Genomic DNA, 15,607 nt, shown 5'->3' with positions numbered 1-15,607 from the left:
GAAGCTCATGACTTAGTAAGTAGTGCTTCTGATGATAAATCACTTGCACATCCAATCCCATTCAGGTTTGAACCAGTAGCCACACAAACACATAGGGCACGATTTTGTGCCCATCGGTTGGTGGGCAAAAGCAAAAAATGAAAATCGTGCTTGTTTTTCCGCTGGTTCTCATCTTACCAGACACTTTTTCTGAGCATGATGAGGATTGCACCCAAAATGGGCAAGACATCAATTTGCATGTATCTTCATGCATCTCAATATCATCAGTGAGTTCGGCACGCAATCGTCCCCCTCATTTACATTAACCACCTCGCTGGCGAGATGTCATGCTGGCAAGAAAACCTCTGCTGTATAAAAGTCTTTCAGGTCTAGCAGTGATGAAGGCGAGTGAGGAGGTGAGTACCACTGAGCACTGACCTCTGGAGTGCAAGGGAGTCGTCTCAGCCATGGCCATGGTGATTTGGGGGAGCTTGCAATGGGCGTGGAGGGCCCGTGCTGTCCTGAGGGTCCTGAGCTCGGGGTCATGCTGGCTGGGACCTGGTGTTGCGCGCATTCCCCGATTGCTGAGAGGTTACTTATGAAGGCGACCACCAACCCCACTGATGTCGCCATGGCACCCTTCCATCTGTCAGCTACACAGGCTCTCTGGCTGACTGCTGATGTTCCATCCGAGGGCCCACTAACACAAACATGCAGCAGATCTGTCAGTTGCTGCTCCAAGCAAGGGACTTTGCAGATGTTAAAACGGCTCATCACACTGCATGGACTCAGCAGTGCTGCCCTCGATGGGATCCCATTTTGCGATCGTCATGAGTGTGTCCCTCCCCCATCTATCTGAACTGCAAGCCATTCCTGGAAGATACTGCACCAGAAATCCAGGTGGGTGCAACTGACAGATGCCTCAAGGATTCCCAATGGAGAGACCCACACAGCCCCCTGTATGCTCTCCATGCTCCCCATGGCGAGGATGCAGTAACGGTCGCCAACCCGTCAAGGTGGCGCATGACACTGGGCATGGTATCGGCTACCACCGTCCACACTCATTTAGGACATGAGCTGCGGGGAGGGAGTGTGAGTTCCGGGATGGGTAATCTCACGGAAATTAACTCTCTCTCACTTTCCCTCTTCTGAGCAAAGATGGATTTAGGCATCGAGCCAATAGATCTGGCAGTCATTCTTGTGGCTGCTACTGCTGCTGCGGAGAAGGAGGATGAGTGAGACATCCGCGCACTACAAGGCCAGCCCAGCCCAGTCCAGATCGGGGGCAGGAGGCGGGTGCCCATTGACCCCCTGGTGTGTGTGTGTGTGTGTGTGTGTGTGTGTGTGTGTGGGGGGGGGGGGGGGGGGGGGGGGGCGGGGGGGAGTGGTGCGGTGGCAGGGCACAGGGAGACGAAGATACCGGCAGTTCAGGACATGCATGTCCTTCGAAGAGCTGCTGGACAGCATGTGCTTCTGCATGCTCTGACTCAGCAAAGAACAGCATCTATGTCAGGTCTTTGCGGACTTGGCACCTTATGCTACAGGGGAACACCCGTTCCCGGTGGTGGTGAAGGTTACAGCGGCCCTCAACTTTTACACAACTGAGTGCTTCCACGCCGCCAGCGGGGACCCCTGAAGGAATTCCCAGTCTTTGGTCCGTAAGTGTGCCTGTGATATGACAGATGCCCTGTTCACCCAGGCAGGCCAGTACATCCATTTTGACATGTGCCAAGCCCAGCAGGAAGCTGGGGCACAGGATATGCCACTATCACTGGGATGCTGAATGTGCAGGTGGCAATCGATTGCACGCAGGTCACCTTGCAGTCCCCAAATCGTCAGGCACCGTGGCTTGTGAGCAGAAAAGGGTACCACTCCTTGAATGTTCATATGGTCTGCAACCACAATATGAACTTCATGCACATGTGTGCATGCCACCCAGAGATCATGCATGACAGCTTCATTTTGCAGAGCTCTGACATCCCCGGCCTCTTCGAAGACCAGCTCAGGCTGCCGGGAATGGCTCGTGGGGGTCAAGGGCTACCTGCTAAGGACTTGGCTGATGACACCAGTGCGGAGGCAAGAGACCGAAGTGGAGAAGTGAAACAATGAGGCCAATTGTCACGCCGTCCATCATCGAGCAGAGCATCGGGCCCTGAAAGATGAGGTTCCATTGACTGACCGCTCTGATGGGGCCCTCCATTACAGCCCGCTGAGAGTCTCCCGCATCATTGTAGTCTGCTGTGTGCTCCACAATTTGGTACAGTAGCGTGGCGTCTTCCTGGAGGAGGAGGAGTGAAAGCAGGCAGTACCCCTGGAGAGGAGGGGGCCTAGGAAATTGTGGAGGAGGAGGCTGAGGAGGATCCAGGGATGGAGGACAGGCAAGGGCAAGGGTCTGGCAGGGCAGTGAGCGAGGGTCTCATCGCCATAATTTCTCAGACTAGGGGGCATATGGCGCACCAGCAGCAAATCCCAACCCCTCCCCCCAGTAGCCTGCAACCCCCCCCCTCCCAACCCTTGTCCACACCCTCCCACTATGGGTGCCTTTGACATCACACCAGGGTGATGCCTGGATTGGACATGTTAGTGAGTTTCAGACAGGAGTTGATGATGACTCGCTATGCGGCACACTGTGATGCTGCCATGGTGCAAAACAAGTTTGACTCCTACCTGCTCTCTGCATGCACACTGGCACCTGGGCCCAAGTCTGGGCGGGGACCACGGGCACCACTTCCCACTGCATGCCCAATGGGTAAGGGGGGGCTGCAGACCCAGGGTCCAGAGGGTGCTGGGGATGCTATGCCAGGTTGTATGACACAGATGGCCTGCAGGACACCCATTGTTGGTACAGTTTGGCGTAAGCGCTCGGAATGCCACGCCAGTCAGGGATATGGTACAGGTGCTTAGATATGGGGATCACATATTTGGTGGGCCAAAGGGCCTCTCCCGGACAGACCCTATCTGGGTCCAGTTGGGTTTCTGTCATCCCTGTGGAAGATGAATCACAGACATATTAGTCATGGCCATGGGGTTGCAATAACATTTATTTATGAAACTAACAGTGCAAAAATATGAAGTGCTAATATTTAACAGTGCTATAAAACAGGTGGACGTGATCATTAACAATGCATATTTCCCTAAACCTAACTGGCGTAGTCCTTCACCTGTGCCCTCTTGGTGACCGTACAACAACTTAATCTAACGTGGTCTGCTGCTACATCAAAATGTTTCCCCAGGGTGTACATCAGAGGTGGCCTGCTGTGTTCCATGCCTTGTGACCTATGATGTCCATGGTGAGCATCGCCTGGAGGGCCGGAACCTGGAGGGCCCCAGCCAACTTTCTGGCGTCACGGATGTATCCATTCCACTGCCCTTGAGATGCACCACTGTCAGGACGGGGGGGAGGGGGGGTAGTTAGAAGGGATGGCTGGAGTTTCCCAATGGAAGGCCCTGGCACGGGCTCCTGTCCTTCTTCCTCCTTCTGGGTGCCATTGGACCCCTGGGTTACTCCATGGGATGGTGAAGCAGCTGGACTGAGGTTCAGAATCTCTGGCGATACGTGGCCCTGCCAGCCCTGGAGGCCCAACTACGTTCGTCCTATGGTGTGTGAGCTCTTGGTGACGGCAGTCTGTCCGGCCCAAGGTATCGATGCTCTCAGCAAGAGCCTTCTGGGACTAGGCCAAGCTCTGCAGCCCCTTAACGATGGCCCACTGTGACTGGGCCATGCCCTCGAAGCCGGCAACCATGGCCCGCTGTGTCTCCAGGATGTTCCCGAGCCCCTCAGCCGTGGCCTGCTGTGACTCATGAATGCTCCTGGGGCCCTCAGCTGTGACTCAAGAATGCTCCAAAGATCCTCAGTTGTGGCCTGCGATGCCTCAGCCGTGGCCCATTGTGACTCGGCCATGGCCAGCTGTGAGTCAGCCATGCCTTCAACCCTGCCACCCATGGTGACCATTTCTTGACCCAGGTTTTCCACTGTGGACACCACCCTTGCAGTGTTGGCCTGGATATCATGCTGCACTGGCACCATCTCCTGCACCTGAAGGCTGTGGAACTCCACCCGACAGCCTTGCAATTGCTGCAGTGTTGCTGACAGCTCCTTTTGCATTCCCTGGCTCTGTTGCATCTCCAGCAGCTTGGAACCCAGAACTAATCACAACAGCCCGTCGTCTGGCTTGAGGTCAGCTGAATCCATGCCTTTGGCAGACCTCCACGCACCAGAGGCCTCGGATGTTCCTGCCTCCACCCGGTATACATCAATGGCTGTGGCATGTGCACCAGAGAGTGACCCAGAAGCCTCACCACTAATTTGTCCCACCAAGGTGATAGTCTCTGTGCTAGTGGATTGTGTAGTGGAAGCCTGTGTCAATTGACTGATGCTGGCCTCTGAGATTTCCTTGGGGCCTTCCACTGAGGTTTCCTCCGAATTGTCATGGGGCATCTCGGTAGGAGCAGCAGGAGGGGTGGCGATGCCAGATGGGCCGGGTGCATCAGGGTAATTTCCTGCAACAAAGGACACAAGGTTGAGTGCAAGGGAGGGACAGGTATCTGGGCAGCATGTCTCTTAACTGAGATACATCATATGAATGATGGTTTTTGCAGATACTCACTTCTATGTTGCATGGCTACCTGGGTGTCAGTCATGGACCTGTCCTTCTCCTCCCCCACCAGATCCAGGACTCTCTCCTCAAAGTGATTGAGGATTCACAAGTCTGGTACCCCACCCACTGTCTTCTCCCGCTCCCAGTAGTTATGGGCCATCTTTTCCTGTGGGGTCAGAAGGGGGGACTGAAAGCTTGATGGCTGGGAGCGCATGGGTGTTGGGGGTTTCAGGGATGGGGATGAGTGGGTGGGGTTCATTGGCAGGCAGGGGTTGTTCCAGGGGATGCCAGAGAGGCAGGTGCTGGAAGGCTGTAGGGTGTCAGCGGGGTGTAGATGGACATTGCAGGCATGACATAGGGGAGCAATACCAGGACAGGATGGATGCTCACCCTTGCTGCCCGAATGAGGTCATTCAATTTCTTGCAGCTGATCCTACGCGCCAGTGCACAGGCACTGATTGCCCTGCCACCACTTCCAGACCGTGTTGCCGTCCGACCTCTGGCTCGTTGCCTGCCCGCGGGGAAGAATGTGTCCCTCCTCCCATCCACTGCATCTAGCAAATGGCCCAGCTCTCCCTCAGTAAACCTTGAGCTATTCTTCAAGGTGCCATCTTTCTGGCGTGATTGCCTGTGTGTCCATCATTAGAGCTTATAGGAGCTCTCCCTTGTTAAGGGAGTTCAGGTGCAGGGAGTTTGGGCGAGTCACGCGTCCAGAGGATCCATTCCAGTGAGAATCATTAGAGGCTGTTTTGCTGCAATAAGCAGTGGGTAGGGATGGGGGGAGTGGCAAGGGCAACTCTGCAAGGGTTCTGGTGCGGGGGAGGGAGGGTCAAGGGTGAAACTGTGCTGGGGTGATGAGAGGGGAGCTCTGCAGGTGGTTATTGGGGAGGGGGAAACTCTGCAGGGGTGGTGATCGGGGAAAGAGGGGATCTCGGCAGGGGTGGTGATTGGGGAGGGAGGAACTCTGCTGCGAGGGTGGTCGGGGAGAGGAGGAGAGGGGGTAACTCTGCAGGGCTCCCAATCAGGGAATGGGGAAGAGGGGGAATCTCTGCAGTGGTGGTGATTGGGGAGAGGGTAGAGGGGGGAAACTCTGCAGGGGTGGTGATTGGGGAGCGTGGAGAGGGGGAAACTATGCAGGGTTGGTGATTGGGAAGAGGGGGTCTCTGAAGGGGTGGTGATCAGGGAGGGGGGAGATGGGGGACTCTGCAAGAGTGGAGATTGGGGAGGGGGGGAGAAGGAGGAACTCTGCAGGATTCACCGATTGGGGAGAGTGGAAGTGGGGATCTCTGCAAGTGTTGTAATCAGGGAGGGGGAAAGAGGGTGAACTCCGCAGGGGTTGTGTTCAAGGGGTGGGGGGAAACATTCTGCCAGGTTCATGCTCGGGCCAGGTTCATGCTCGGGGTGGGGGGGAGGGCGGGGGTGGGCGATGTTTGTTGTGGGGGGGGTTGGGGTGGGGGGCGGGGGTAGTTGACAGCAGGATATCTCCCAGTACACTGGGAGATCAGGGCATACCAAGAGCTCAGCAGCCAGCTTCCCCGGCGAGCTTGCAAGCTCAGGACACCCAATCAAGAGCAGGATTCTCACATAAAGCTCATCTAGAGTACTGTGTTCAGTCTGGCATCTTGGGTAAGTAATTTTGGTCTTGGAGAAAAATCAATGTAGATTCAACACAATGGCACTTAAGGTTTAAGGGATTAAATTATGAGGGTAGGTTACATTGACCTGGTTTCAATTCATAAGGACATTAGAAATAGCAGCAGAAATAGGCCATTTGCCCCTCAAACCTGCTCTGCCAATCAATAAGTTCATGGCTAATCTGGCCTTGGCCTCAACTCAATTCTCCTGCATATTCCCCATAACTCCATGTAGTTCAAAATCTGTCCATCTCAACCTTAAATATATTCAATGACACAGCCCCAACAGCCCTCTAGGTAGAGAATTCAAATGATTCATGACCCTCTGAGAGAAGTGGTTTGATCACTGTGGAGGCTGATAATTTTGTAAAAGATGTTTGAATTTCCAGTGAGCAATTTAAAGTAATTGCATGACTAGATTTCAAGTTTTAAGACTTTATTGTTATAAACAAACATGGACTGAACATTACTTAGTCGGCAACTAATACTCTAATAAAAGTTATTGTTTCTGTAGTGTAACTGTGACTGATAACCCAACAGTGCTTATATCTACATTACATCATGCCTTCCACAGACTTGCAGTCCTTTCAGGAAGCAGTCTGAAGTCACTGCAGCTTCCAGTGGGCTTCTCCCAGCTTTGTCCCATCACCACTAAAGATTCTTTCCCTTAATCTTCTGTGAATTTTCAAATTGGCTTTCAGCACTAAGGCAACTCCGGTGATTCCTTCTTCCAGTTTCACCAGGAAAAATCTTTCACTATCTTTTTTGCTGCGGGTTCTTTCTCTTTGACCAGTGGACCAGCTGCGATTGACATTCTGGCTGATAACTAAAATGGAAAACAATGGGCTTGAAGTTACACAGATTGGCAAAGTCAGATTGCCATTCGGCTTCTAGTTTCCCATCTCAATCTATGACCCTTTCTTGTCTGACCTTCAGACTGTGGCCAAACGGGCCACCTAAGATAACAACTTACAAGAGCATGCTGGGATAATTGGACAGGTACTGAAACAGACAGGCTGCAGCTTCAAAAGAAATTGGACAGCGATAAACAGGCTGTAGCTGCAGACATTGAAATAATGTGGAGATGCCGGCGTTGGACTGGGGTAAACACAGTAAGAGTTTTAACAACACCAGGTTAAAGTCCAACAGGTTTATTTGGTAGCAAATACCTTGTGGTATTTGCTACTAAATTAAGCTTATTAAGTACCTTATGGTATTTGCTACCAAATAAACCTGTTGGACTTTAACCTGGTGTTGTTAAAACTCTTACGACATTGAAATACACAGGATATAGGCCATCTCAAGGACAAAGGACAGTTTCTGGTCAAACCAGGTTGTTTACCAGACATAGGGGCACCTTAACCCCTTATTTGGGAGGGAGGTATGTGACCTACGTGCCCCCAGCATCTACAGTCATGGCTGTTGGGTACACACCCAGAGATTGGTGTGACACCATCGCTTGGACTTTATCGATCAGAGTGATCAAGCCCTGATCGAATGATTGGCAATAACTAAAAAGGGCGCGAAACCAACGAAGTATAAAAGATGCTGCACAACAGAAGAATCTCTCTCTCTCTCTCTCTCCTCAACAATCGACGACAACAGTGACCATTGCAAGCAACATCCAGTACGAGGAGAGCCACCAAAGAAGGAAGGAAGACCAGAGCCAGAGTATCAGACCAGACCGAAGGACCAGACTACGCAGAGGACTACAGAGACCAACACACAGATAAAGGCCAATATCTGCCTGGGTACTTGCCAGTCACGCAAAAGTTAAGTCAAGGTCTACTATTGGACTTGAACTTTAGTATTCTGTAAGATAATCTAATATTGATTGTGTGGGTAATTAATAATTGTGTGTGTGAATAAATATTACTGTCGTAACAAGACATCTACTCACAATTTTTTGTCCACCGTATAAGAGTTAAAACAGATTGTGTGGCAGGCGCAGCAACATGACTCAGGCCAGAGAAGAACTGTCCAAGTTAACTCTTGAGGTTTTCAGTTGAGGGCTACTTGGATGTAAGGAGTTTACACCCACTTTTTTACGGCACTGGTTTTAAAATGAGCGTCCGCTGAGCGTTGTCAGGAGGTTGAGGGGGGGTGCTGGTGGGTGGTAATACTATTGTTACCTAAGAGTCAGAAGTGGTTTTAATTCTTCTAACATTTCCTGCGAAACTATTTGTGTAAGAAAGTTGGGACTTTCGTTGCAATTTGAATCATTATTTCAGTTGCTCCCAGTGGAAGTTTGAATTTCTCGGGTTGCTCCGCTCTGTACTCGTGGATTGTGCCTGTGATGTCTGTGTCAACTGGAACATGCTTTCCTCGGAGGTTTCCTCGGAACTTTTCTCCAAGGTGTCATCGGGCATCGCAGCAGCAGCTGCAGATGTGTGGAGTGACGGCTCCTGACAGCTAAGTAAGTAAGTAAGTTTATTTATTAGTCACAAGTAAGGCTTACATTGACACTGCAATGAAGTTACTGTGAAATTCCCCTAGTCGCCACACTTCGGCGCCTGTTCAGATAATGCACCTCCCGGCCTCATCAGGGTCATTCCCTGCAACAGAGGACACATAGTTCAGTGCAAGGGAGGGACAAGTATCTGGGCAGATTGCAACTCACTTGAGGAAAGTCATGTGGATGAAAGTTTTGTGGATCTTGATTTCCATGGCAAACCTTGACATGGCTGTCAGTCGTGGCTCTATCCTTGGCCTCCCCCGAAATCTCCAGTGCTTGCTTCTCGAATAGGGTGAGGAAACGCAGCTCAGGATTCCCACCTCCAGTCTTCGCCCGCTTCTGGCGATTATGGGCCGTCGTCTCCTGTAGGGATAACAGGGAGATTGAATGCTTGATGGATGGAAAGGCGCATGGTGTCGGGAAGTGGGGGCAATTGGGTGGCGTATGTTGGCACAGTGCCTCAGCAGGCAGAGGTTTGCCAAGGTGGGAGTGCAGAGGGGTTGGGGGAAAGTGCTAGGGGGTCACGTGCTGGAAGGCCGTGGTGTGTCAGGGCGTAGATCGACAGGGTCATTCGAGGCGCAACAGATGGGACAGATGCTGCCAGGAGGCAGCTTGCTGCCCGAAGGAGGTTGTTCATTATTTTTGGCATTGGGTGCCGGTGCTTCATGCCAGGGCACTCAATGTCGCTGCCACCGCTTCCTAGGCCGCATTGCTGGCCTGACCCTTGGGTCATCGACTGTCTCGGGGGAAGATGATGCCTCGGCTCTCCTCTCCTCTACTCTGTCCAGCAGCCAGCCCAGCTCCTCCTCGGTAAACCATGAAGCCACTCTTTGTGGTGGCATCTTCCTGGTATAACTGACTGTGGGTCCATCATTAGTTTTTAAATGCAATTCACCCTTGTTAAAAGTGCACAGCTATGGCCACTTTGGGTGGGTCAGGCACCTGGAGCCTCCATGCCGGCACGATTGCATGGAGGCTCTTTCATTGCACTAAGTGTCAAAAGATTGTGGTGCAGGGTGCACCAAAAACGCTGGCGTGGAGGACTCCTGTTTTCACACTGTTATGACACTTAGAAACTTTTTGGAAAAATTCCACCCACTAAGTCAATTTGTGCACTATCATGCAATGAATTCCATATTGAGTTGGATGATGCTCCTTTACATAAGGATCAGTTGCAGCACTTCTAAGCAGCTGTTCAGGAGCAATGTAAGATCACCAGAGATGAGTAATCAACTTCATCAAGAGGAGCACACACTTCTGACGTCAAACACATAACCCTCTTGCAAATATTTGTCATTTTTTCAATTGATCTTTACCTTCCTAGTTCAGTTACATGCATGTGGAGAATGGGAACTAAGCCTGAAATGATGTTCAACCTTAACTGCAAGATGAGCTACCTGCAGAGAGGCATGAAAGTCTATGGGGTTTGATGTTTGATCGTACATTTTCAATAACTCACTCTGATAAAGTAATTGCCAATGCAAACTACACATTGGTGAACTGATTAAATATTTGTGTCATCCTCAAACAGCGAACATCAATGAAACAGCAGCAGGACAATCACTAACCTTGATGAGTACTTCAAGTCCAAATAATGTCTGCATGATATTTATGGTTGACAGGTGCATTGGCCAACCATCAACGTCACATTCAATGTGCCTTTGCTGATGTTGCAGATGTGAGATTCTGTGAAAAGTAGTTAGTTCAATGGGGGGTATATTTTTGTCCATTGAATGAATGTGGTACTTTGAATCATGTTGAATATCTGTTGAAATCATGAGATTTGGAGAAGGATTAATGCAACATATATTTACAGAATTGAAAAGTCAAAATAATGAGTAAATATCTGTGCCACCGGTGTGCATTTAAAACTGCTTACTTTTTTTTACCCTACTGCTACATCTAGGTGCAGCCCCGACATCTGCAGTAGAGGTGGAAGCAGCCTGCTCACTGTTATACCTTATTGGCTGAGATGACTTTGGCAGACATCCTCTGATGGGCTGTGGCCTCGAGGACCCTGCCTGCTAAGGGTCTCCTGAACCAGTGCAGGTGCACCCTCCTCACCCTGACTTGCTAGAGTTGATAGGGTCACTGGTAGAAGGGGAACTGAAGAGACAGTGCACACTGGGTGGATGCCCCCAGCATGCCTGGCTGTTATTCCTCCTTCCTTGGGTGCCCAATGGCCCCTTCCTGGCTCCTTGAGGAGAAGGGGCATCTGAAAGGAAGTTGAGGTGTCCTGTCACTCTTTTGGCCTGTTACTGCTGGAACACACCCATGACTAGAGCGATGGTGTGCAGGTCTAAGCACAAACCTGGCAGAAACTGTGTGGAGTTTATACATTCTCCCCATGTCTGTGTGGGTTTCCTCCCAAAGTTAAAAGATGTGCAGGTTAGATTAATTGGCCTGGGTAAATTGCCACTTAGTGTCCAATCTGTAGGTAGAGGGATTAGCAGGGTAAATATGCAGGGATACAGGGATAGGGCACGGGGTGAGCCTGGTTAAGATGTTGGAGAGTCAGTGCAGACTCGATGGACCAGATGGCTTTCTTCTGCACTTTAGGTGTTCTATGATTTTTGAAACTGTTGGACCTTGGTTTCCAAAGTGGCTGCCACTCTTCCAATGAAGACTTTGATGCACCTGCATACCAGAGCTTCGACATCACACAGAATGTGGAAAGACTCTTCCATCCAGTCTGCTGACAGTCTCTCGCAACTCTGCCTGATTTTCCCCTGCCAGTGTCTGCATCTCTAAAAGTCTCTTAGGACCGATTCCAGAGGTTCGTCATCGGACTTGGTCTCAGCAGGGGCCTGGTTTCCAGCAGTTAACCTGAGCGTTAGAGACCTTAGCTGTCACTGCCTCTGCCTACTGTAGACCTATGTCTGTGAGGTCATCCGATTGTGAATCCAAACCTCCTCTAGAACTAGATCCCACTGAGTTTTGTGTGTCTACGTTTGTGGCATGTGCAAGTGAATACAGTGATGACTCATCCTCTGAAGATACGTCTGCCTCCTCCTCAGAGATAGTCTGGCACCTGGGCTGTCTTCCTCTTGAGGAAGCCCCCTCCCTTTCTTACTCATAACTGGAACAGAGAGAATTGGTGATTGATTGGGGCGGTACGGTAGCACAGTGGTTAGCACTGCTGCTTCACAGCTCCAGGGACCTGGGTCACTGTCTGTGTGGAGTTTGCACATTCTCCTCGTGTCTGCGTGGGTTTCCTCCGGGTGCTCCGGTTTCCTCCCACAGTCCAAAGATGTGCGGGTTAGGTTGATTGGCCATGCTAAAAAAAAACTGCCCTTAGTGTTCTGAGATGCGTAGGTTAGAGGGATTAGTGGGTAAATATGTAGGGATATAGGAGTAGGCCTGGGTGGGTTTGTGGTCGGTGCAGACTCGATGGGCTGAATCACCTCTTTCTGTACTGTAGGGTTTCTATGATTTCTATGATGATTAGGCAGGCTCATACTCAAAAGATCACTCAGTCATTGCCCACACATTGTCGATATATCAATGCACATTTGATGCACCATCATTGGCTTGTTGGGGGAGGTCAGTCTTATCTTCCACAAAGAAACAATCCCCATCCTCATCAGCCATTTCTACAGCCGGTTCTTCATACCATGAGAGGGTCGGCAACTCTGGGGTTCCTCTGCCGGTCTTGGCTCTCTCCGTTTTATTATGTGAAATCTTGTTCAGTAATAAAGACAGATGGATTGTCTGTGAGCACTATGGGTGAAAGTGGAGTTCAGAGGCATGCATGCCTGTTGCGTCTCCCAGTAAGGATGTGTGCAGGAACTAACATTAGATGCTGAGCTTGAAGTGACTGTGGACATTCAGTGCTGGTTTCCCATCTGCTGGTCTTGTGTGACATCCCTGTGGCCTCCAGCCCTCAGTCTGCCTGATGCCCTAAGAGAGTGGAATTTTACTGGCATGCCCACCACAGGAATCGGAGTGGGCAAGAGGCGGACAACGGGAAGGTCTGTTGACTTCGGGTGAGATTTTATGGTTTCGGGATGAGCGAGGCCAAAAAATACTGCCCTCTGAGTTTGCAGTGAGTAACAGTTTCACTTGCCCTCGCAGAATGGAGCAGATCATTCATCCATTTGCAGCGCTGTAGGGTGGTCCTTTTCTGAGTGCTACAACTCCTAACATCCCTGGTGACCTCCTCCCAGGTTGGCACAGTCAGTTGGGAGGACCTCCTGTCTATTCCTTAAGAAATGAGGACCTCCCACCTTTCCTGGATGGCCTTCAGGAGAATCATCAGAGTGCTTTCGCTGAATCGTGGTTCATAAAGATTTGCTTATCTTTGGGGTCATTACTTTCCTGAGCAACATGACATTTGGCCTTCAGTGAATGAATGTCTGTTAGGGTGCTGTTTAAATATAGTTCCAGGACCTTGAACCCCATAAGTTAATGGCCAGGTTGGCGAATCCTACCCACCCTGCCACGAGATTCGCTGGGCTCCTTACTGATCACAATTAATGAGCTGAAAAGCGGAAGATTGCACGCTGCTCAATGGGAATCGTTTTGACTTTCCTGCCTGCTCGCCATTGGACTTTGTCTTCAGAATGGAAAATTCCATCCCAGTTCCTTATAAGAAAAATTGCAGCTATAAAAAGCCATAAAAGGATGAATTGGATCCTTGTTTTTATATATAGGAGCAAACTATGCAAATATATTGAAACTGCTGTCTTATTTTGTCTCTCAGCTACATCATTTCCTCAAATTCTGTTACATTAATCAAACATGGCCTGTCTTTGAAAAAGCCATATACTAAAACAAAAAATTTGCGTAAAAACTGGAGTAAAATCCGCTGGTTTTTTTCAGCAGGATTTTCAAAATGAATCTCCCACATTGCGTAAAAACTGGAGTAAAATCCACCAAAATTGGCGCATGCGCAGTAGCTTGCACTGCTGGCCTCCCAATTGTTGGCCAGCCCCACGACCTCACATCACTGGCCATGCAACCTCCTGATTGCTGTCCACCCTCCCTCTTTCACCGATCCCAACTGCAGAGTGCCAGGGGGACCCCGCAACCCTACCGAGCGCTCCCAGAGGCATGCCTGGTGACTGGTGGGCAGTGCCAAGGTGCCCCCTGAGCATTGCCACTTTTCCCTTTGGACAGTGCCAGTGGGCCAGGCTGGCACTGCCAAGCTCTTAATGCCCAGGGGACACCCCCTTAACCCCGACCTCCTGGATGGCCTCCATAACGCTCCTTCACTCCAGCGGGGTGGGGCCGCCAGCTCCCTGTTAGTGGGGAGCTGTTGTAAATCCTGCTGCAGTGAAACACTCTTGGCGGGGAGGAAGAGGCTAAAGACTCAAGTCTCTGGGCCCGCTAATGAGATTCAAATAATGATCTAAATACTTAAATCAATTCCGCACTGATTTCTGGCATGGAGCTGACGATGCCGGAAATCCAGTGGCTGGAGACACGCGGAGGCCGTGGCGGCTAGTGGGAAGCCTGCTACACAGCCTCTGCTTATGTCTCCCGACCTGCTGCACTGGCTGGGTGAATCGCCCCCAAGATGTAGTTATACTGAAAAAAAACAAGATTGTGCACTATGAAGCAAAGAAGCAGACCTAGGTAATCTGAAATAAAAATTATTTTTCTTCAGAATGAATACTGCCATTTAGTGAATGTAGTGTGGGGCAGTCATCTGGGTTAGAGAACAATTTTCTTAATATACCTCTCAGATCAAATCAGTAATGTGATCAAGTTTGTTCTCTTTCAGTGTCAAATGTATATATCCTCGTTGCTCTTCATATAGAAAGATCTCTGTCAGCAGTAAGTGTGTCTCAATTACTAAAAGTGAGATTTATAGAGATGTTGTTTTACTGAACCAGATGCAAGGGAGTGAATTTTAGCCTCTTATCTAATCAATATTGGATCACTAAAAAAGATCCCTGCAGGCTATTATTCCATAGAGAATGCCATTGACGGGCCTGCTCCTGTTATAGAATTTTATAACACAGAAGGAGAGCTATTCAGCCCCACCCTGCCTATGCATCTTTTGACAGCTGTCCAATTTAGTCCCACATTTTTTCCCCATTTTTCCACAACTTTTTTCCCATAATTCTACAATATAATCCTCTTTAAATACATGTATAGGCTTTTGAAAGCTCCTGTAGAATCTAATTCCACCACCCTTTCAGTTACTACATGCCAGATCTTAACAACTCACTGGTGAAAGCAATTATTTTTGTTTCTTCACTTAGTTCTTTGCCAAATTAGTTCAAATCTTTGACCATGGGAGATTTTCCTCCCTTGCTCTAACCTTAACCTTGCCTGTGCTGAAGGATATATTCCCAATTTCCCTAATATTTTCACAATACTGGTATCAGCCTGTAAACCTCCTATGTATCCATTCCAAGGTTTTAACATCCTTCCTAAAATGCAGTGTCCAGCTGAGGCCACTTCCGTGAATAATTAAAGTTTAGCAAGACTTCCTTGTTTTTGCAATGCCCTACTTATAAAACCAAGCATCCCATATGTTTTCTTAACTGTGTTATTAACTTCCTTGCAACCTTAAAAGATTTGTGAAAATACAGCCTCAGGTCCCTTTACTTTTACAGACCCCCCCTCAAAATAGTTCCATATACAACACTGTCTCTCCATGTAATGCCTCCAAAGGTGCATCAGTTCTTACTGACCTGCATTTCTTGCATCTGTAAGAAGTCTCACAACACCAGGTTAAAGTCCAACAGGTTTATTTGGCAGCACTAGCTTTCGGAGCCCCAAGCCCCTTCTTCAGGTGAATGACTCACTCACCTGAAGAAGGGGCTTGGGGCTCCGAAAGCTAGTGCTGCCAAATAAACCTGTTGGACTTTAACCTGGTGTTGTGAGACTTCTTACCGTGCTTACCCCAGTCCAACGCCGGCATCTCCACATCATTTCTTGCATCTGCCATGCGTCTCCCGTTTCACCAGTCTGTCTATTTCTTCCTGAAG

At 49.7% G+C, this 15,607-nt stretch overlaps 1 protein-coding gene across 1 annotated transcript in view; it reads left to right on the top strand.

Moving 5' to 3' along the window:
* LOC144493113 (diacylglycerol O-acyltransferase 1-like) overlaps positions 1-15,607 on the top strand; it is a 213,415-nt gene that overhangs the window by 76,867 nt on the left and 120,941 nt on the right. The window lies entirely within an intron of this gene.

This window comes from Mustelus asterias, chromosome 4, assembly GCF_964213995.1.
Source record: "Mustelus asterias chromosome 4, sMusAst1.hap1.1, whole genome shotgun sequence".
Taxonomy (NCBI): Eukaryota; Metazoa; Chordata; class Chondrichthyes; order Carcharhiniformes; family Triakidae; genus Mustelus; species Mustelus asterias.
Note: the sequence above shows the minus strand (reverse complement) of the source record. Positions and strands in the feature narration are given on the sequence as shown.